The sequence below is a fragment of the Emydura macquarii genome, unplaced genomic scaffold (assembly GCF_026122565.2).
Source record: "Emydura macquarii macquarii isolate MOO-44397 ecotype Brisbane River unplaced genomic scaffold, CSIRO-AGI_Emac_v2 contig_1253, whole genome shotgun sequence".
Lineage (NCBI taxonomy): Eukaryota > Metazoa > Chordata > Testudines > Chelidae > Emydura > Emydura macquarii.
In genome coordinates this window covers 66733780-66755009 of record NW_027131390.1, presented here as the reverse complement: position 1 = coordinate 66755009, position 21230 = coordinate 66733780, and the positions used below count along the sequence as shown (strand labels likewise).

The 21230-nt window shown below is 39.2% G+C and overlaps 1 long non-coding RNA gene across 1 annotated transcript; it reads left to right on the top strand.

The window, feature by feature from the left end:
• Positions 1-2537: 2537 nt before the first annotated feature.
• On the top strand, positions 2538-8285 carry LOC137153576 (uncharacterized). Its single transcript, XR_010919843.1, has 2 exons — positions 2538-2761; positions 4705-8285. It is a non-coding gene; the product is annotated as an uncharacterized lncRNA (long non-coding RNA).
• Positions 8286-21230: the final 12945 nt, after the last annotated feature.

Here is a 21230-nt window from a genome sequence, read left to right as displayed (position 1 = left end):
TGGACACCCTGAAATATTTTAGATATTTACTGAGAGCCAGGGTAAATAACGCTGCACAAAAATAGTCAGGAATGTCTAAATAGGAGGACAGTGTCCAGTATAATGCAGAAATAAACATAACAATCAAAATAATAAAGGGACTCATTTTAAAAACTGCTGAGCATCCATGTCTCCAGATGAAGTCAATGGAATCTTTAGATGCTCAGAACCTCTGAAAATCAGATCCCTAATTGTTGAGCCTTCTTCTCTTTCTTTTTAAGGAAATAGGAGCTCAACACTTCAGCCATTTTTTCTTTTAATTTATAAGTGACATTATATTAGGGGGAAAGCTGGCCTCATTGGTTGATCCATGTATCAACTGCAAGATATTGATCTTATCCACACATACATAGCTGAAGGGTTCTCTTCTCTACTTTTCATTCCACATGGTTAAATCAGAGGGATGACTTTATTAACAGAGTAAAGAATTGTTTGTTCATAGAATGTTAATAAACAACAATTGGGAATGTCATGTATATACTTTTGAATTTTTGTTCCTGTGTTCTATTTGATTATAGTCCATAAGTATGTATATGGGGAACAAATATTTAATAATGGAGTCTTCAATCTAGTAGAGAAAGATATAAGAATCCAATGGCTAGAACTTGAAGCTCAACAAATTCAAACTGAAAATAAAGCATAAGTTTTAATGGTGAGAATAATTAATCATCAGAATAATTTACCCAGGGTCATGGGGAATTCTCCATCACTGACAATTTTTTAATAAAGATTGGATCTTTTCTCTAAAAGATATGTTCTATTAATTATTTTGGGTAAGTTCTATGGCCTGTGATATGCAGTAAGTCCGAGTAGATGATCACAATGGTCGCTTCTGGCCTTGGAATCTATGAAATCTGAGTTCTGGTGCTATTTCAGAATTTCTCTATGTGACACATGTTCTTCATAAATATAGATTGTGATCATACCTTCCACAACTTTTCCATACAACTATCAATTAAAATTCAAAAGTTGATACATAAAGAATGGTATTTATTCAATTTCATCCAATAAAAAATATCCATTAATAATCGCGCTCATGACATTGGCCGAGAATGTCTTTTAGCAAGACCAGGAAGTACATAAAAGCTGACAAATAGTTTTGCAAGCTGTACAATGTTCTACAGAATTATTAAAAGGTAGAAAATCAAATTCAGGTTCTCAGGTTGGCTCCATTGGCAAGTAGCTACATGAGCCTTTGCAGAGGAAACATCCTAAGCAATCTGAACTGAAACCCATCACTCACAATCGCCCCTCAGGTTGCCCAGTGCAGTGGTGTAGAGCTGTATTCAGCAATAGTCAAGTAGATTCCCAGAATTATTTGTTTTAGAAAAAAAAATTGAAATGTTTCTTTCTGACATTTTTTAAAACAAAACATTTCTATTTGAAACTATTTTAAAAAACCAAAAGCATTTGAAAAAAAAATTCTGTTTTGGATCAAACAAAAATGTTTTGTCTGACCTGAAATAGTTCAATTCACTGAAAATTTCAAAGAAAATAAGGTTTTTTTTAATCTGACCCAAACCATTTGTTTTTTCCACTTTTCAGAATTCCAAGGAACTGAAAATCTGTTATTTCACTCTGTTCTATGTAAGTATTGCTTAGGGTATGGTGTGGGTGAATTTCACTCAAATATGAACATTAATTCACCTAAACATCATGGATATTATTCATATATATGTGGTACTGTTATTTCAGTTAATTTGTTTTGTCAAATTCCCTGAATATTGTAGGTTTAAAAGTTCAAATGTTCGTGTATTAATGTTACACTTCAAGACTAATAAGCATAGGTGTAGTTTGACTTCTATATGGGGGAGTGTATTATTTGTACCCTGACCTGATGGCTACCTAAGTGGACACTTACAGCAGGCCTGGTGCTGGACACCGGGTCAAGTGAGGCTGCCTACAGGGAGCTGGAAGGTGGCCACTTTCACTCAGGCGCCTCACTGGCGGCGAGTTCCCGGGACTTGGCCGCCATCCACTAGATAGTAGAAAGTATTCAAGGTCGTAAACAAGATAGTTGTGTGAGCTAAGATGCTACCAGTAATATGTAAGCTGTTCCCGTGTGAAGTAGGTGAAATCATATAATAGCCAATCAGCAATTGTGTGACCATTGTATGCAAAGATGATAAAAAGGTATATAAGCTGGAGAACAAGATGGAATAAACGATTCTGCTTGCAATCATATTGGTTGTTGTGCTTTATCCGTCCTGCATCCTCTGTCATCAGCAGTGGAACTCTCCCTCATCCTCTGCTATCAGCATTGGAACCCGACAAATGGTGACCCCGACGTGATTGCAATTCAAGTGGATTGGATTGTGTGTCGGGCAGGGAGAAGAAACGCAGGAGTTATAGCCGCTGCAGGAGGTACTGCGCTGGACGCAGCTCCTGGTCGTCCAAGAGGGACGTGTATGAGCTCACAGGAGATACTGCGGTGAAGGCAGCTCCTGGTTGCCCAGAGGCAGGCGTGGTCAGAGAGAGGCAGGAGGCAGGTGGGTCGCCCAGAGAGGCAGGCGTGGTCGCCCAGAGGCAGGTGTGGTCGCCCAGAGAGGCAGGCGTGGTCGCCCAGAGGCAGGCGTGGTCGCCCAGAGAGGCAGGCGTGGTCGCCCAGAGGCAGGCGTGGTCGCCCAGAGGCAGACGTGTTCGCCCAGAGACGTGGTCGTCCGAGAGAGACGTGGTCGTCCAGAGGCGTGGTCGTCCGAGAGGGACGTGTTTGAGCTCAAAGGTGAGCGGCTAATTAATTAAGTATGGGAAACGCTGCATCAGCTGAAGAAAAAACGGTGCTTGAATTTTTTATATGTATCGCGGAGCGCCAAGGGGAAAAGGTGTCCCCGGATGAATTATCTTGCTTATTGAAGTGGGAACTAAGAAGGGGATTTTTTGTAAAATCAAGTACTGTATTTGATAAGACTGTCTGGGAATACTTGGGCTCCGACCTATGGGAGTCGGTAGCCCATGGCAACAAGGAAGCCTTTGCCTTAAGTCAGACCTGGAATAAGGCAAGGAGGATGGTGAAGAACCTTGCGGCTGAAGCGGGGGTACAAGCGGCAGTGAGAGAAATATTTCAAGTGGGAAATGAGACGCCTCATGTATTGCCAGTAGGGAACGAAGTGAGTGTGGAGACCTGGACCGCAGTTCCATACCTCCGCGAGGAGATTGGTCGGTGACGGCCGAAGCGTGTGATAAATACTGGCACATAGGAAAATAAGACTCCTAAAGAGACCTCTACCATGGGAAATGAAAGAAATACTGAGTGGCAGGTTTCTCTGAAGAAGTACAGAAGTACTGAGTGGCAGTCAGACTTCTCTTATGTGGTATAATAAGTGTGTGAAAAGGATCTTGAAAACTGTTTGTAATTAGGTGCTACCTTAAGTGTTTCAAGAGAGAGAGAGGAAATTTTTTTTTCTTTTTTTTTTCTTCTCTGTTTCTCTCTCCTTATCTCTCTCTCCGTTTCTCTTCTCTTGTTTCTAAAAACCTTTGAGAGAGGGGGAGGGAGTGGGTAAACATAATGGGAAATTGTAAAAAATAAGGATCGGGCCCTTAAGCATTTTGGTTCGAACAACATGGTTTATGGCCAAAAGGAGAAAGGGGGGCCAAAGATAAAATGCAAACAGGGTGAAAACTCTAAAGAAAGACTGCATAAGTCCCGGGTAAGGAGTCTAAAGGACTCCAAAAAGGAAAAAGTGAAAATTTAGATAAAGAGTATATAGAGAGGTTGAGGCCGGGGTTGGGGAGTAGGACGTGGTACCTTTTTGGCCCCAGGGGATTCCTCCTGCCACTATTGTGGACAGTTGGGACACTGGAAAGCAGAATGTCCAAGACGATCTGGCCAGTCGGAGTGGACATTTGGGCCACCACCACCTCCTCCCCGAGACCAGACTCAACCTTTATATTAGGACAGCCTGGGAAATAGTAACTTTATTAATGCACCCTTTTTGTTAATAGATTAATCAGGTTTTTATGTGTTTTGTTTTATTGATGGAAAACCAGTAAAATGTTTTATAAACACTTTCTAGACACTGAAGTCAGCAGATCCACCTTAAAAGTTTAGGAGTTTTCTCTATTCCCTTATCAAGGAAGAATGTAAACCAATTAATGCCGCATCTAGTGTCTAAACCACTATCTGTTTCTTTGAGATCTATTTCTAATTAGCATGCTTTTTTTTTTAGTTTTTATTCTCAGTTAACCTGGTAGGTAGACATTTATATTGTAAAATTTGATTGTATTATTTATTGTTTACCAGATGGGATTAATTTGTTATTTTCCCTGTGAAGATGAAAATTCTATTTTGGCTGTATTTCTTGAATAGGGACAGGATTTTGAATATCCAGCATACAAAAGGAATATGTCCTGTAATTACATCTCTCCTTAAACAAGGAATTATTGTGCCTATTTGAATCCTCTAAAACACCCCAATTTTTCCTGTTAGAAAACCTGGAAAATATTTATTGCTTTGTGTAAGATTGTGTGGGGATAAGTATAAGATCATTGCCTGTTACAGTAATGCCATGGACCCTGTAGCTGCAGGGCTTCCACCTTGTCTCCGTGCCATTGCAGCTGTAGCTGCCTTGGGTAAAACCTCGGAAACTTTGATTTTTGGTTCTCCACTTATTATTTTTGTACCTCATATTTGTTTAACAAAATATAAAATTCTTTTGTTGTTTGCAGGTCATATTACACTCACCCGATGTCCAGTTTTTGATCCTGCCTCATTGTTATCCACCCTTTGTAGAACCCAAAATTGATTTTCTATGTTATTGGCTCCTGTCAAAGAAATTTTAAAGGTATTCTTGTGGCTGATTATGCTGTTTGTTCTTAACATGAGGTAATTAAAAGTAACCCTTTCCCTTCTGTGAACCCTGATCAAGAAGCTAATTTTTTTCCTGTAACTACAGTTTGTATCCTGACCGAAGGTAAATTTGTTAATGATTCCCATTATGCCTTTGGTGTTGTCCATAATTATGGTTAACTCTAAAAACAAAAGGCTTCCCCACTTTGGGAGGCTTCCATATTAAATGAATTTTATGTTGCTGCTTTATAAATGTTGTATAGTTATTTTTTATTATTGTTGTTGTTAAATGTTTAGTTTATTGGTATGTTGTAACAGACTCTGCTGTTAAGGCTGCAGTCCTTTCTGCATTTTAGGCCATATTTATGTTGTTTTGTGTTTATATTGGTCCAGTCTAATATGTATTAGTAATTGTATGTTTATTTTTGAATGGGTAAAAGTTTACCCATGTGCAAAGGCTGACACTATTATAGTCAGCAAAAGGCTTGTGAAGGAATTTATCCCTTGCTTTGGGATCCCTCTGTCTACCAACAGTAACAGGTCAAGTTATAAAAGAAGTTTGCAAGGCTCTTGATATCCAACAGAACTTTTATTGCCCACATCACCCTCAGTCTGCAGGGGCAGTGAAAAGACAGAATGGTGTTCTGAAAAAATAAACTAGCCAAAATTTGTCATGAAACCAGCCTCAAATGGCCAGATGCCCTGCCTTTAGCCCTTATAAGTATAAAATCATCATGTAACAGAAAGACTGAACTCTTACCACACAAGATCCTAATGGGCTGACCCGTGAGGCTTTCTAGCTCTCTACCAGTATCAACTCACCTAATGGATATTAATTTAGCTGATGAAACTGATTTGACTTATTGTCAAGCATTAATGAAGTGTGTTAAGGCTTTTTGTTCACAGGTCCAAGAAGCCTTTCCCCAAGACCCTCAAAAAGCATGTCATGATCTACAGCCCAGTGATTGGATTCACGTAAAGGTCCACCAAGACAGACAGCCCTGAAACTGCGTTGGAAAGGCCCACTCCAGGTACTTCTCACCACTAACACTGTTGTAAAGTGCCAAAGTTCCCAGTCCTGAATACATGCCTAACACTGTAAAAGAACCTCTGCACCTGTAATGACAAGGTCAGTGGAACAGGGTGCAAGTGCTTGTAACCTCTCCCCTGCTCAAGAAAAGGATTTGCCACTCCAGAGCGAAAAGGATTTGAAACCACTCCAGAGCGAAGAGGATTTGAAACCACTCCAGAGCGAAGAGGATATACCACAACATCATCCCTACCACCTCAAAAGGAAAAGACTTAAAAACTCCCCAGATCACTGGTTCCCTAAATGGGTATGGCTAGTGATCTTTTGGATGTTCTGTATTGGCCTTATCTGGATGACTCTCTTTTGATCCAAGTTCCTGATTAACGGTACACCTGTCGAGGAAATCCCCAAGGTCCATGGGGAAGAAGACCAACAACCTGATGACTTTGAGGTACAATTAAAACCCAAGCAACTAAACCATAAAAGACAATGCTTCTTGGACTATACTGACACATCTTTATAATTAATTAATCAATTACAAACAGATTTAAATGTGTCTAACTGTTGGATTTGTAGTCATGTTCCCTTGCATTTTGAAGAAGGTATACCCGTGGTTCTGATTGTGTTAAACACCATGTAGTAAAGGGATTGAGAAGTTAACACTACAGAGTTTGGAGGGACAGTTGAAAGTGTGAAAAGTGTTATAGGAAGAGAATTTTTGAATTTTTTTTTTTTTTGCAGCCTTCTGAAGGAAAAACAGGCCCTTCTCCCAAATAATTGGTCTGTAAATATGTAAATAATCAATTGTAATTAATTGCTGCAGGCTAATAGACAATCTGATTTAAATCATTTGAATATGGACAATTCAGTCAAAATTACTAAAAGAACTACTAATTTAATGCACATGACATTTTACAAATCGCATCATTATTCCATACCATTTCCCAAGATGATATGTCATGGGGTTTCACAGATTTATTTTATGCCTTAATCTTATGGCTACCAAATTTATTCTGGCTTAAGTAATTGTTTGTGTGTATAATTTGTTTTATTGTTATTTTTATTTGTTGTTGTTTTTAGTGTTTGGGTATTTTGCCCTCTGTTTGCTCTGTTTTTAGTTGGTTTGTTAAGGCCGGAGTGCCTGTCGTGCAAATGTTAACTTAAGTTGAAATTATTAAATTTAAGCAAAAGCTAGCTCAGGTTTATAAGTGAGCCACACTGGTATTACAGTATGGCTCAAAGGGGGGATTGAAGGAAAATAATTGTCTGCTTGATTATAGTCACTTTATTTTAGTTTTTTGAGTGTTCTGCTTTTTGCTGAAATCACCCCCCTTCCTTTTCCCATAGTGTTTGATTTTTTGCCAGGGTCAGAGACAGGGTAAGGAGAGAGCCAACTAGTTTTAATTAGTCATATAGCCTTCTGAGGGAGAGATTAAACAACTTTAATAGAAAAGTAGAAATTTTTTGTTCATATGTTATTTGTTATGTATATTTTTTAAACTAGAAATGTATAAGTTAATGGTAATAGTAGTAATATTTTGAATATACCTATAAGTATCAAAAATTTATGCATATGTAATTTTTTTTGGTCTTGTTTGTATAAATATGTAAAAAAGCATGTCTTCAGGGTCTCACACTGACCACATGCTGGGAAGTGTAAAAGAAAGGGGGAGCTGTGGGGGTATATTATCCATATGCTGACCTAACGGCTGCAGAATCGTGCAGCTATCGATTTTTTTGTTGGCACAGGGACACGGTTGTGAGGATTTTGAAGGCATGTGTTGTATGAATTTATCAGATTAGTTATATTTTGTTCATGCTTTATTGCAATGCCTTGCAAATAATATGCATAAGATTATGCAAACTCATAATCCCTTATGGGAGTGGCTTAGCAACTTTGGCTGGCCCTCTTGGCTTGTTTTATTTTGTTATACGGGGATAATCATTTTGGGAATTGTACTCCTCTTCCTTATTTGTGCCCCCTGTTTTATTTGCTTATTGCAAGGTAGTTTGGAGTGTTTTGTTGAGCGCATATTTAAAAGAAAGGGGGGAGATGTGGGAGTGTATTATCCATACACTGACCTGATGGCTACCTAAGTGGACACTTACAGCAGGCCTGGTGCTGGACACCGGGTCAAGTGAGGCTGCCTACAGGGAGCTGGAAGGTGGCCACTTTCACTCAGGCGCCTCACTGGCGGCGAGTTCCCGGGACTTGGCCGCTATCCACTAGATAGTAGAAAGTATTCAAGGTCGTAAACAAGATAGTTGTGTGAGCTAAGATGCTACCAGTAATATGTAAGCTGTTCCCGTGTGAAGTAGGTGAAATCATATAATAGCCAATCAGCAATTGTGTGACCATTGTATGCAAAGATGATAAAAAGGTATATAAGCTGGAGAACAAGATGGAATAAACGATTCTGCTTGCAATCATATTGGTTGTTGTGCTTTATCCGTCCTGCATCCTCTGTCATCAGCAGTGGAACTCTCCCTCATCCTCTGCTATCAGCATTGGAACCCGACAGCATGGGGGGGGGGGGGCAAATTCTGGAACTACCCAAGGCTTGCAGTCTGGAGTGCTCTGCCTCCCAAATTATGCCCTGTTAATAAGGTGAGCTGAGGAGAAAGTTCAATGAAAAAGTAGGGTGCAAAACGTGTCAGGAAGTAGGCAGAGTAGAAAACAAATATAGAGACGAATAGATGGAGGAAAGCCAAGCTGTATACATTGACAAAGACTTCCCATTTGGGATAGGCCGGCTTTTGGGAGTGTTAATCCATCCCTACTAGATATCACAACATTTGCAAAATCTCAAATTCTGCAATGTTCGCAACAACAAAAAAAGGTGCATCTGAACAATGTTGCACAGTGATAGTCACATTTGGATCAATAGATAAGGCTAAAGCAGTCAGAGGTATGGGATGGGAAAGGATAGATGATAAAAAGCAGCAAGCTAGAGCTAGGGGAAGAGCCCCAGGAAGCTTGAAACTACTTTTGGCTGCTTAGGGGGGACTGGGAAGAAGGATGCTGTGTACAGACACAAATTTAGCTAATCTAGCTATTGGTACTATAATTGGTACTATAATTTAGCTAATCTAGCTATTGGTACTATAATTACTACTTTATATTGAGATTGCCTGTCTGAGTACTGATCTTGGAGCTAAGAAGAGGGTGAGAAAGAGATGTTGGGAGAGGGAAAAGGAGCAAAGAAGTACTACAGTGTGATCCTCAGCCTGTGCCGTTCACCCAATGAAATATAACAATTAAAAAAGTTATTGCACCTGCAAATCATGAGACGGTATTCAGAGAGTCTCACTGAAAATGTGGCCCTCAGTGGGTTCAAATCCATTACCGATGTGCTCAGATATTCCTCATATTCCTAGTCTAGAATAAGTTTAAATTATGTTTCCTTCTTATTTTCTATGATATTATTAAAGTTGCATTTACATGGTAAATTTCAAAATACAAATAAGGGATATAAATAGCAGTTCAAGAATTAGGACTCATGCACAGGAAGGAAAAATCTGAAACGACATGGAGGTAGCAGCATCAAGTCACAATATTTCTGTGATGACATAGGGTTTTGGTGGAACTAGGGCTCTGATCCTGCAACTACAATGCCTGGGCAGACCCCTGCACCCACAAAAGTCCCCACTGAAATCAGTGGGGGGCTCCAAACATTGAATAATGCAGGATCAAGGACTAGAATAGTACACTGTTTGGATGTGAAGTCAGAAGGATAGAGAAAGTTGGCATATCTGTCACTAGACTTTTTCACAATTCTGGGTTTGCAGAACCCATTCTCTGTGATAAACAGAGGATACAGTTTAAAGTTCATTTCAGCTTTAAATGTATTAGTGATTCCAACTATATTCCCTATATTTTAAATTCTGCTAGAAACAGTAATACAGCAAAAAAAAAAAAAGAAGAAAAAACCCCCAGATTTGAAATGTATCCACTGCATCTTTATTTTTTAAAAACATTTAAAAAATAATTAAAAATTATGTTTGATAAGATCTGGCTGCTAGCAGATAGCTCACGGCTCTTTTGAAAACACTTATTTCCCTTCTTAAACATCCTCTACCCCTCTCCTTTACAGTGGGAAATGATGCAAAAAATAATGTAACCAAATATTTGGGCATTAATATCCAGCCCACATTTTTTTCCAAGCTCCAGACAAATGAGTTATGAGACCAAAGACTGTTTTCCTGGTGGCTAGACAGGATTTCCTCAAGGCTTTTTAGTGTATCTTTCCTTTCACGGTACTAAATGTGTGCCAACAGGCAGGAATAATACATCTCTATTAATCTAACATGAAAGCTTTGTACTTTAAAGTATTATTAATTCTCCATATTAGTATTCATTTTCACTGATATGATCTACAAGATGCTAATATGATTACACATTAGACTGCTCACTAGAAATAGGATTATGCTTATTAACCAATATAGTACTGGGACAGAAGATATGATGGAAGATTACTAAACATAGCTAGTGGACCAGAAACCATGGTCTGATCCTGTAAGATGCTTCATGCCCTGATCTCCCATAGGATGCACAGGAATTCAAGCAGTCGCTATCTCACAAGTTACACTCAGCAGGTTGCAGGATTGGCTCCCATGTTATAACATTTTTAAAATACTCTTGCAATCACACAAAAGAGAAAATAGAGACAGGAGAGAGTCCAGAATCTATGCAGCGTTCTATCTACCCGAAAACTATTATTTCTGGAAGGGTTTGAAGGTGCCAGACTAATCCATGGGGATGAATGGAAAGGAAAGCTGGGGACTTGGAAAGCTGAAAGACCCCAGATTTATCCATCTGACACTCCGGTGCAGGTTACTGGCCTCCCTGCTTCAATTCTGAGTGGCATTGCAACCCCATGTGCCAGGACTCAATGCCACTCACTCAGATTTGGCCCTGCTGCCCCTCTGTCGGGGAGGGATGGCACAGGTACACCACCCACCTCTGGTCAGGAGCCATTGGAGGGGGTTGGGTCCACCTTCATTGCACCCCTGCCCACGCAGCAAACATACTGCCTAAGCTGGTGTTAAGATGGCTCTTTGAAAGCCATTTTTCTGCTCTCTGCTTCTGTAATGGCCCCTAATAACCTGGTCATGGTTGGAGCTTTGTGTACAGATTTGCAGATTAAGGTTGTTGACACCGGTCGAAATTTATGTCATCTCAGCTGAACTCAGAGCCAGCAATGAAGTATTTGGGCATCTGGTGGGTAGCGGAAATGGTGTGGGTGGAGCGGGGGAGGTGGAAGAACAAAGAATTCAAAAAAAAAAAAAGATTGGAATGAGGAAAAGACCAAAAAAGAATCTGAGAGAAAAAGAAATGAACAGAAGAAAGCAGAGAGTGGCAATAGTGACAACACATTGTATAGGTGGAAGATGGTCACAGGGGAGAGTCACCAGTCCATCAACCTACCTATCCAAAAGGGCTCCAAGTGCAAAATGTTTAGAAAAGTGTTGCTTTAAGTCAGTTTGAAGGGTGGCATGGAAGGACTCTCTTCATTCTTTTACTATTTTTCACAAAGGTAGTGCATAAGTATCAGATTGACAGCCTTCAGGACTGAACCCTTGTACTTAGCTATATATTCATTTTAATGAATACATTAACTATTTTGAGTGTCATTCTTTTAACATGCTCAGAAGCAACGAGGTTCAATAGCAGAACTCCAGTCAAACACGTGGCCAATAAACTCAAAGACTGAAGTGAAATATCAATACCTCATGCTTGAAGAGATATCAAAGAGGTTACTGTTTGGTATTCTGACACAAGTTGTCGCACCAGCTGTCATGCAAGGAATGTAAACACTGAGTATTAACACAGGGGACCAAAATCCTAATCCTAGGAATGTTCATGGTGCACAGCCATTAGGACAGTCGACAAGACACTTGCACAGATTCTGAAAGAGGCTGCATGGCACAGAGAAGCTGCAAAGATAGCAGTTTTTTGCTCTCTAATTCAGCACAACAGCATGCCCACCATTTATTTTATTTTTAGAAATGGGTTTTCAATCAGGCCATTAGATCCCCTTAGCCAACATGAGACTACAGAACCCACATGCAGAATAGCTGCCACCACAACTTTTATTATAGAAGATCATACCAGTCATGGAAGCAGACCCTAAAAATTATCTTTGGGGAGCACACTGTTTATCAGAAAGAATGTAAGTGAAGCAGGCCAAGCAGGGAGATAAGGGAGTCAGTGGCTTTTCAGCTGTGCAAACCACCTCAGCCCATGCTTTGCAAGTGCAAATGATTTCACCAGGCCCTCACATTATTGGCCTCTAAAAGAGCCATTATGCTACAACTTAGCTGTAAAGAATATAAAAAACACACCACCAGTCTTGATATGAATTTACTTGCCAGGGTGTTTCCTACTTACTTCAAGACTTTGCTGTTCCCAACTCATTACATTGTTTGGAGGTGAATCCTCAAGTTTAGTTGCCAGTTTAATCCCTGCTCCTTGACAGGGATGGGTGAACATATAAATAAACCAAGGCTTTATCCCTAACTTGAAACGGCTTGTAAGATTTAAAAAATTTCATATTTTATTTTAAAATGTTTAAATTTTCATATGCCTCTATATTTACTAGGTTTGGTTGGAAAGGGAAACAAAACGGCTAGAAAAGACTGCAAGAAATGCTGGCTCAGATGGAAGTAGGTTAAGAAATGTTTCTATAAAGCTTTTTTCCATGAATTCTCCAGTTCAATTGTGCATACCTCACAGAGCACTAGAATTTGGATAAACTTTAGGCAAGCATCGAAATGTTGGGCACTTCTCTGATCCTGTAAAGATTCACTTATAGTAATAATAGCACAATGGGGTCATAGTCTATGACTGCGGCTCCTAACAAGTCATGAGTAATGATAGCAGAGACTAATTAGCATACATCAATTTCAATTTTCTTTGTTTTAGGTTCATTTCTGCAGATATAAATACATTAAATTCCACTGAGTTCCTAGCATTTTTTAAATTATTTCTTCTGATCAGCACAAATACTAACACCATATTTCTATTCAGTCTGAATCAACATATGATCATTTTATTATAAAAAACCCCATTTTTGTACATTGTTTACAATATCAGTTTTAATTTTGAGCTGAACTAAATTAATGATGTTCAAAATCAAACTACTTTGTCCTATCTTGGCTATGTACAATTGTTATTCCAAGTTCAAACCCAACATTTCTTTCCTGATAGCTGGTAGACTAGTGAAGTCCTGCTGTGTGAGCTGTACCTGCCACAGGCAACAGTAATTTGTGTATCTGTATTTATGACCATTTTTCAACATTTTAAAATTATGGATAAGTGCTAAGTGCTATGTGCGGTTGGGCCTCTAACCCTTCTCTGCCTCTGATCTCTACATACATGAGGTGTGCAATAAAGGAAGTATGAGGGGAAAGAAGATAAAACAACAAATAGTGTTTATAATCCTGACAGAATAACCTAGAACCTCAATTTCATCCTGCATTCTAGTATGTAAATAAAACCCACATGATTTTCACTCTTAATTCAACTATTTATGTTAAGTCTACTGTGCAATCATTCCACATATGCTGTAAGTATCTCTGGCAAGATACAGGCTGCTGTCAAGAAGAAAGTACACTAAAAACTGCTGTTCACAATAGGCATTTTGTGGACTGAATACTCATCCAGGGATCTCAAAGTACCTTTCAAACATTCATTAATGAATATTTTTTATTATCTCCACTTTAAAGAGCTAGAGAACAGAGAAGTTAAGGTCAAAATGTTCAAAACATACATGAGCACATATAGCTACTTGGAGGCCCATTTATGGGTTTATGTGGGAATTGGGTAAAAATAAACCTTAGCTTTAAAAATCCCTGAGTACCCCTAATTGTAGCACTTCAAAGGGGTATTGTGGTGTGCTTTTAGCTACTTATATAATAGTATCAGGAGTGCCCAGGAGGGTTACGGCTACTCCAGTTACTCAGAAGTCAGTCTCACCAGGGGCATGGCTACGCAGAGATCTGTAAACTTAAAGGGCCAGAGTCAAGACACTTACACCAGTGTAAATCTAGAACCACTGCACCAACTTCAGCAGTTTGTCCCAAGAGGATGAAATAGTTCAACCACAGTTCATATAAACATCTACAAATTGGGTGCTTATCTTAAGCAATCTTCCAAATCATTGTAGGTTTGCCCTATTAAGGATGCTGCTCCATACATATATATTTAGTTTCCTTAGTTCTACAAACACACTTACTCAAGTGAAACACCAGAGAAAGCTGTCCTTTAATTTAACATATCTGTTTATGATAGACTTTTGCTGTGTTGCAAAACCTTTCCGATCTCAAATAGAGTGAAACAAATAAAACATGGGTGCTAGGTTCATTAGCATTTAATGAATAACAAATTACCTTGCCTCTGCTAGTAATCTGACTTGTCTTCCTCTTAGTTTTTCCATTTATATTATCTTCTTTCATGCAAATTAAGGGACTACACAAACACAATTAGATGTGGCAGCTATCTCTGCAACAAGTAACTGGAAAAGAATTCAACACAAGTAATTACAGATCTCTCTTTTTCCTACAATAGCAATGATCAAACATCAATTCAGACAGACAATTGGCAGTCCTCTTTAGCTTTCATCTTTTGCAACTTGGATCGGAGGGTAAAGTTTCTCTGAAAATAAACAAATTATGTTCTCCTCCCATCCATTCATTCTTTCCTTCCCTATGAATTTATTTTCTGAAGACTAGATAGATACATATTACAACTTTTCTGCTTTACTAACAGGTGGACTCACCTAGAATGCACAAATATAGAACCCTGAGCTAATCTTTTATTGTCTATTTCATGCCATTATTTGGTTTTTCCATAAGAATTATTGTATGGGTCAATAAGACATGTACAAAAATAAGAGTGGATATGGGGCCTGAGCCTATTCCCATTGAAGTCGGTAGCCATTTATTAGCTACAATGGGAGATGGATAGAGGTAATATTACACAGTACTGTAAGTGTTATTAAGAACTGTAGCTAAATGCCATTTAGGATGGTTGGCACAGGTGGAATTCAGTATAACTAATTTATGGAATGGTAGTGACAGAGGTTCAGATTAGGACACAGCTTTTAGTCTGCAATGTTTTGCAGATATATATATATATATATATATATATATATATATATATATATATATAAATCACTGAAAAAAATAATATTTTGCACCCATCAAGCACTCTTCATCCAAGCATCTCTAAGTACTTTACAGATATTGATTAACTGTAACCATCTCTGTGATGTTTTATACCTGTTCTGCAGATAGGTAAACTGAGGTACAGTTGAAGTTTAGCACTAGATTCAGCTGTGTCATGGAGGTGGCATGGAGATGCACATATCAGGGAAGCTCAAAGAGATACAGTCCTTTACTGAGCTCCTTGGTGCACACAACGCTCCACATGCTTATCCTGAAGTCAATGGCAGAACTCCCATGAACTTTGATGGTGTGAAAATCAGTCCTTAGAAGAACAGCAAATAGAATAGAAACCAGAACCTGTCCCAATGCTGTTCTAACCACTGAATATTATGTCCTTAGAAGTGTTAGCATCCGCAACGCCGACTGAAGTAAATTGGAGCTATAGGTGTTCAATGGTCTGAACATCCCCCGTTATAACATTTCTATGACAGTTATCCCACTGTGATATCCCACATAGTTTATAGAAAGGCAGTTATTAAGTTATAGAAATATGGCACCAAGGTACTGTGTTATAAGACAAACTATTGTCAGAAAGCTCAGTGAACTATGAAGAGACTTTTGGCATATGTTTGTCAGCATTACAGATGATAGATATCCTTCTGCAAACCCTTCCTTTCATGAGTAGTCCTTACCACAGTACATAACACCCTTTTGATTTCTAATCCAAGTAACGATTTGCCAGATTGAGACCCCCATTCATCTTTGGAGCAGAAACATAAGTAGGCTGCATCCTACAGTCCTTACTCACTAGGAATCTTCCTGATTAAAGCTTACAACTTCAGGCCCTAGTTCTGTAACCTACCAGCACCACCATTTTGAAAGTAAATTTATGTTTTCCTACTTCAACACTAGGAGTCCCCATGCCTTTCCCTGTCCTTCCAAGCTTACACCAACACCAGCAGTACCCTAACAGTAAGAGAAAAAGATGTATTTCAATACCATCAGCATGACATGAGTAACTGAAGACTGGACCAAGTCATGCAATTCAGATATTAAACAGCCAGAAGTTTGGTGGCAGCTGCTGATTGAGACCTCTCTCTAACATGTTTTTGATCCTATCATTACACGAGCAATAGAACATAAGTGAATGTCAATTCGTTTCAAACAGCAGAAACCAAAAATTTACTCACCTCACTAGCCTGGTAGGGGAAGGGGGCTTTGGCAGGACAGGAACAGCAGAGACACCTTCATGCACAGGGAAAACATCTTGACAGAGTAGCTGAGGCATAACCCACCTGCCCCTCTCCTTTCCTTCCTTCCTTCCCCACTTGCCTTGACCTTCAGCATGTAGAGGCTGCTTCTTTCTTCTCCTCTCCCCACCCCCTGGCTGCAGGGGATTATGGGAAAGAAGGGAGTCACATGATGCATTTGAACCTAGAGTGGGCGTGTTCCACCCAACATTCCTGCCATTAAGGGTGTTGTTGGGAGCTGATGATTGACTGCCATAGGGGCAAGGGGGAGAAGGGAAGGGCAGTTTGCTGCTTGAGCACAGTAGCCATTGTGTGCTCCCTGTTTTGGATGCACCCTTTATTTAGTTGCTGGATCAATTCTATTGTCAGGATCTGACTGTTTGCTGCCTTTGGGGTCTGAAAAGGATTTTTACCACATGGCAAAATTCTGTGTGGGGTTTTTTCCACTTTCCACCAGCATCCAGGTGGTCTGGTTTCGGGGTTTAAGTTACAATGGTTGATACTTGGATGAATTAGAAAGTGTCTGATTGAAGTCCTTGTACGACTAGGGGCTGCTGAGGTATTGGTCCTAGGCATATGTAAAGGTGGGGGTCGTTCTTACCCACACACTTCCGGCCAGAAAAGGAACAATTACAATAAATAGTTCATAAGGCCTCATCTCAGGACCCTGAGTCAAAGCCCACAATACAAATTCTCTAAGTCTGGTTTGGCTAGTCCCCTGAAGTCTAAGTGCACTGCAGCCTTCATGGCTTTCATTCCCCTCTCTTAGCCAACTTCATGTTCTTTTTTAAAAATCCCATCCCAGTGTAAGGCAAAGCCTCCATAGTTGCACTCTTGTTTGTCCCAGCTTGCCTTTTAAAGGGGTAGTACACTCCTTTGTAGCATATCAATGTATGAGGAGCAGATGGGTCACTGTGATGACACAGAGCAGGGGGGCATGTTGAGATTGTGGTTTCTAATCTAAAGGGGGATGGGCCTTCACACTCACCCTCAGGTGTACAGTACAATGGGTGCTAGTAGAGAATTGCACTGGAACACCCCTGCTAAGTAGTCTGAGACGGTTTCACAGCAATTGGTGCTAATTGAGATTTGCACTGGAACAACCCTGCTAAATAAGATGGGAGGGGGAGAGAAGGAAGGGGAAACAACAAATTTATCACCATTGATTGATAATTGCTCTCATTTTAGAAGACTTGTGCCATCCCATTTTTTAGAATTGTAAAGAAGTCAAAGAGAGAGAAATAGGGTTTTAATGTAGTATATTGAAACATGTGTCTTAGTGCATAAGAGTCAGTTTCTGGTATTTACATCTGCCTGCCTATAATTTAAGAAAAATTACTGAAATTAACAATGTGTTGTCTCAAAATACTAGCTTTTTAAAAACAGAACAAAACTTTATGTGTATATGTATGATGTTTACTTTAGAGCTAATGGAATAATTTACCAGGCAACAGTTAAAGCAGTTTAATAAAAGTGTACCATAATTTTCTTTAATTGCTGGTGGGGGAAAAAGAACAATCAATACAGTATGTTAAGTACTGTGGCTCAAAGTAAGCATTGCTTAGCCTCTGTAGTTACCCTTAGAAAATCAGGGTATCCCACAGTGTAAATCAGTTTCAAAACAAAACAAAAAAACCAACCCTACTCTCAGTTTAAATTTTTACCCATGGATTAATTGTCTTTTAGACAATTATTCACCTTACATTTGAATATGAAGCTGTTAGGGGGAAAGTTCAAAATGTTTCTTTGATAGTGACTAAAGGTGATTTCTTTTAAGATATTCCTTTATATAACAGATGAAATCTTTATTATATCAAGGTTTTTTGGAACTTCAGGTAAGATAAAAAGTATTTTTAAGTAACACTATAACAACTAATTGCTTCCTCATAATAGTGTATGCATAGAGTATGACTTCTAGAGGAAGCTTCTGGAGTAATGTTGGTCTTACTTTTTGGTCAAATTACTGGAAAAGAGATATAATGTAATGTTATCTGAGCAGATGTGAGATCTTAAATACTATAGGATCACTAAGAATACTATAAGATCACATACTAAGTCAGAGTATGTGTTCTTGATAAAACATGTGGAAGACTAAGTAGCGGCCCTAAAGTTTTTGATGGGCATGAAGATCTGAATACTTCATAATAATTCTGTTCCATACATTGTAGTGTATATCAGAAAGCTCAACAGAAATGGGAAATCATTCTATTTGACCCTAGCACAGAAGAATCCTCCAAACATGAACCTTTCCAAAGATGCATGCTATTTGTTTCAGCCCTTGTGAACTTTGTCCTGTCAAAAGATACACAGTGGTTTCCCCTGGCAAAACTATCTTCAAATAACCTGAAAATCACTTAATCATCAGTCTCTTGAGCTAGTCTATCTGTGTGCTCTTCTGATATGGTCCTCCACTAACAAGCTGCCCATATGTTCAGAACACATTTGTGGGTATTTTTAGGTAAATAAGTCCTCTGCAGGTAATTTGTCCAGGAATTCTAGGAACAAAGATCAGTATTCTCAATATCTTAAATCTCACTGTTCAACAGCAAGAGCAATGTTGACCCTCTCGTACGGTTGGCGTAAGGGCCATCAGATGAATGAATATATCTGAGAACTCTACTGACTCTTCATTGTGCCCAAGAATCAGGTGAGATTAGTTGATTTGTTTTGCTGCCACTGCAGAATGTTCTAGGTAAGTAAATGGCAAACACTGACAAAGTTAGGTTACTTTTTATATTGAATTAATCCTTAGATGAAGAGGATCTGAAAGTCTTTTGATTCAACATTTGTCACCCGTACTTAATGTCAGAACCAGTGGTAACTAGACTATAAACAAGCTTTGTCTTCTTCAGAGAAGCATCTTGAGGACAGTGTTTACTCAGCTAAGCAATCCCAGGACAGTTTGCTTCTCCTTGGCCTTGTAGTTAAATACATGTTTAGAATCCTACTTCATATATTAACATTTCTAAGGCTAAATGGAATGAGATTTCACAGTTGGAGAAAACAATAGAATCAACACTCTCATGTACCAGCATATTGAGCCATTGAGAATTTTCGCCCACCTCTTCCCTTTCTCACCCTCCCCACACACTTTTTAATGTCTTGTTTTCTTTTATGCTTTTAGGTTGAAAAGAACAGATGTAGTGATCAGACTGTTTTTTCTGTAAGGAGACAAACTTAATGATTCTCTATTGCAGTCAACAGCTTCCCACGCTTATTTCTGTGATCTTCTTCAGGTTGCTAATATCTAGGCAAAAGAAATGTATTTTGAAGTCCAGAGCCTTCTTTATGAATCTTCTGTTTAATGCTTATTAGCAACAGAAGGAAGGTTTTATCTTGACTTTTAAGTGTAAATTACAGCAGTGAGATCATAGGAAAATCCACCTGGAGGCAAGTAAACTTTTTTGGTTTTTGATATTAATAAAAAAGCTTGTAAAAATGTGCAAGCCCAAAGGACCTAAAATATTGTAGGCACTGCAAAGGTGGTAAAAAATGAGGACAACAATAAGAATTTTGAAAATAAAGAAAAAGAGGAGATAAAAGAACAGAAAAATACAAGATGCAGTTTATATTTGCTGTTTAGAAACCCAAGTGTAATAACCAATATCTATATTCTACATAGGAACTAGCAATTAAAGACATAAAACTATGGTCTTTTCTCATATAATTGAGATCCCATTTTTAGCAGCATTCAGGCCTGAGCCTGAGACATGAGTCCTAATATAACAGGCCAAGTATGAGGCCTGAGGCCTAAGCTAAAGTAATGGTCAAGCCCTGCTGTTAGAAAGCAAAGTTAGCAGAAGTCATGCAGTGAATGCTGGCAGGCTCACAGTAACTGGTGAGAACAGAGCTGGTATTACACACAGAATAACTAGGTACAGAACATCATGCAAGCACATTCCAGAAAGGTACCAGAACATTCCAATACTCCAAAGATAACGAGGGCATACTGACCCCTCAGAATGACAACATGATGGATAGAGATGTTTTGGCCAAGCCATCCGGTACAAGGTAAAAGGTGGTATTTTACCATGTCAGAGGGTGGAATCTTACCACATCACAGTGTGGAAACTACACATGTCAGAGGGCAATACACAACAAGGATAGTCTTCAAGGGATTGTCTTGGTCCAGCCAAGGGGGAAACAGAAAGTCCGGCCATTTATTAAGCTGGTCCATTGTAACAAGCGTAACTGTTAGTGGTCCTGTAGAGTGCGGGATACTATAATTTGTCCACAATAAACCTGGCCTGGTGCCTTCATTACTGAAATAAAACTCTGGTTGTATTAAATAATCCAATCATGAAGTGGCGTCTCGGTTATCTGCACAGAGCTGGGACAGCATACACAATGAAAGCACACACATGCAGCCAACAACTAACAAGAACCAGAACCTAATGTGCGTAACAGATTATCCCACATCTACCTTGAAGGGTTATACACCTTACTCTGAAACATCTACTGTTGGCCACTGAGACAGGATGCTGGATTAGATACACCTTGAATCTGATCTAACTAAATATAGCAATTCCTATGTTTCTATGAACTTCCACAGGCAACTAACAACTGCACAGTTCTGTTCTCTCCAACCTTATCTTCCAGCAAGCTAAGTGGCCTGATGCTCAGTCCTCCACATTTAACCTGAAAGGTCTTATTTGCCAGAGTTCACATGTAAAGCAGCTAGCTCCACTGTCTACATTACACAGACATAAATACAAAATGCACGCTCTCGCCATAGGGTGAAATCCAGTTCCCATTGAAGTCAATGGCAAAACTCTCATTGATTTCAGTGGGGCTTTGGCTCTGACTGTGGGAACCTAAAGATACAATATGAGTTTATAATTTGCTGAAGCAAAGCCACAGTAGCCTAGCACAGCACTGAAAAAAGCAATACAACTACTGATTCTCTGTGTTCATGCTCATCTACTTTAGTTGGATGCTGACTTTCTGGGGGCTTTCC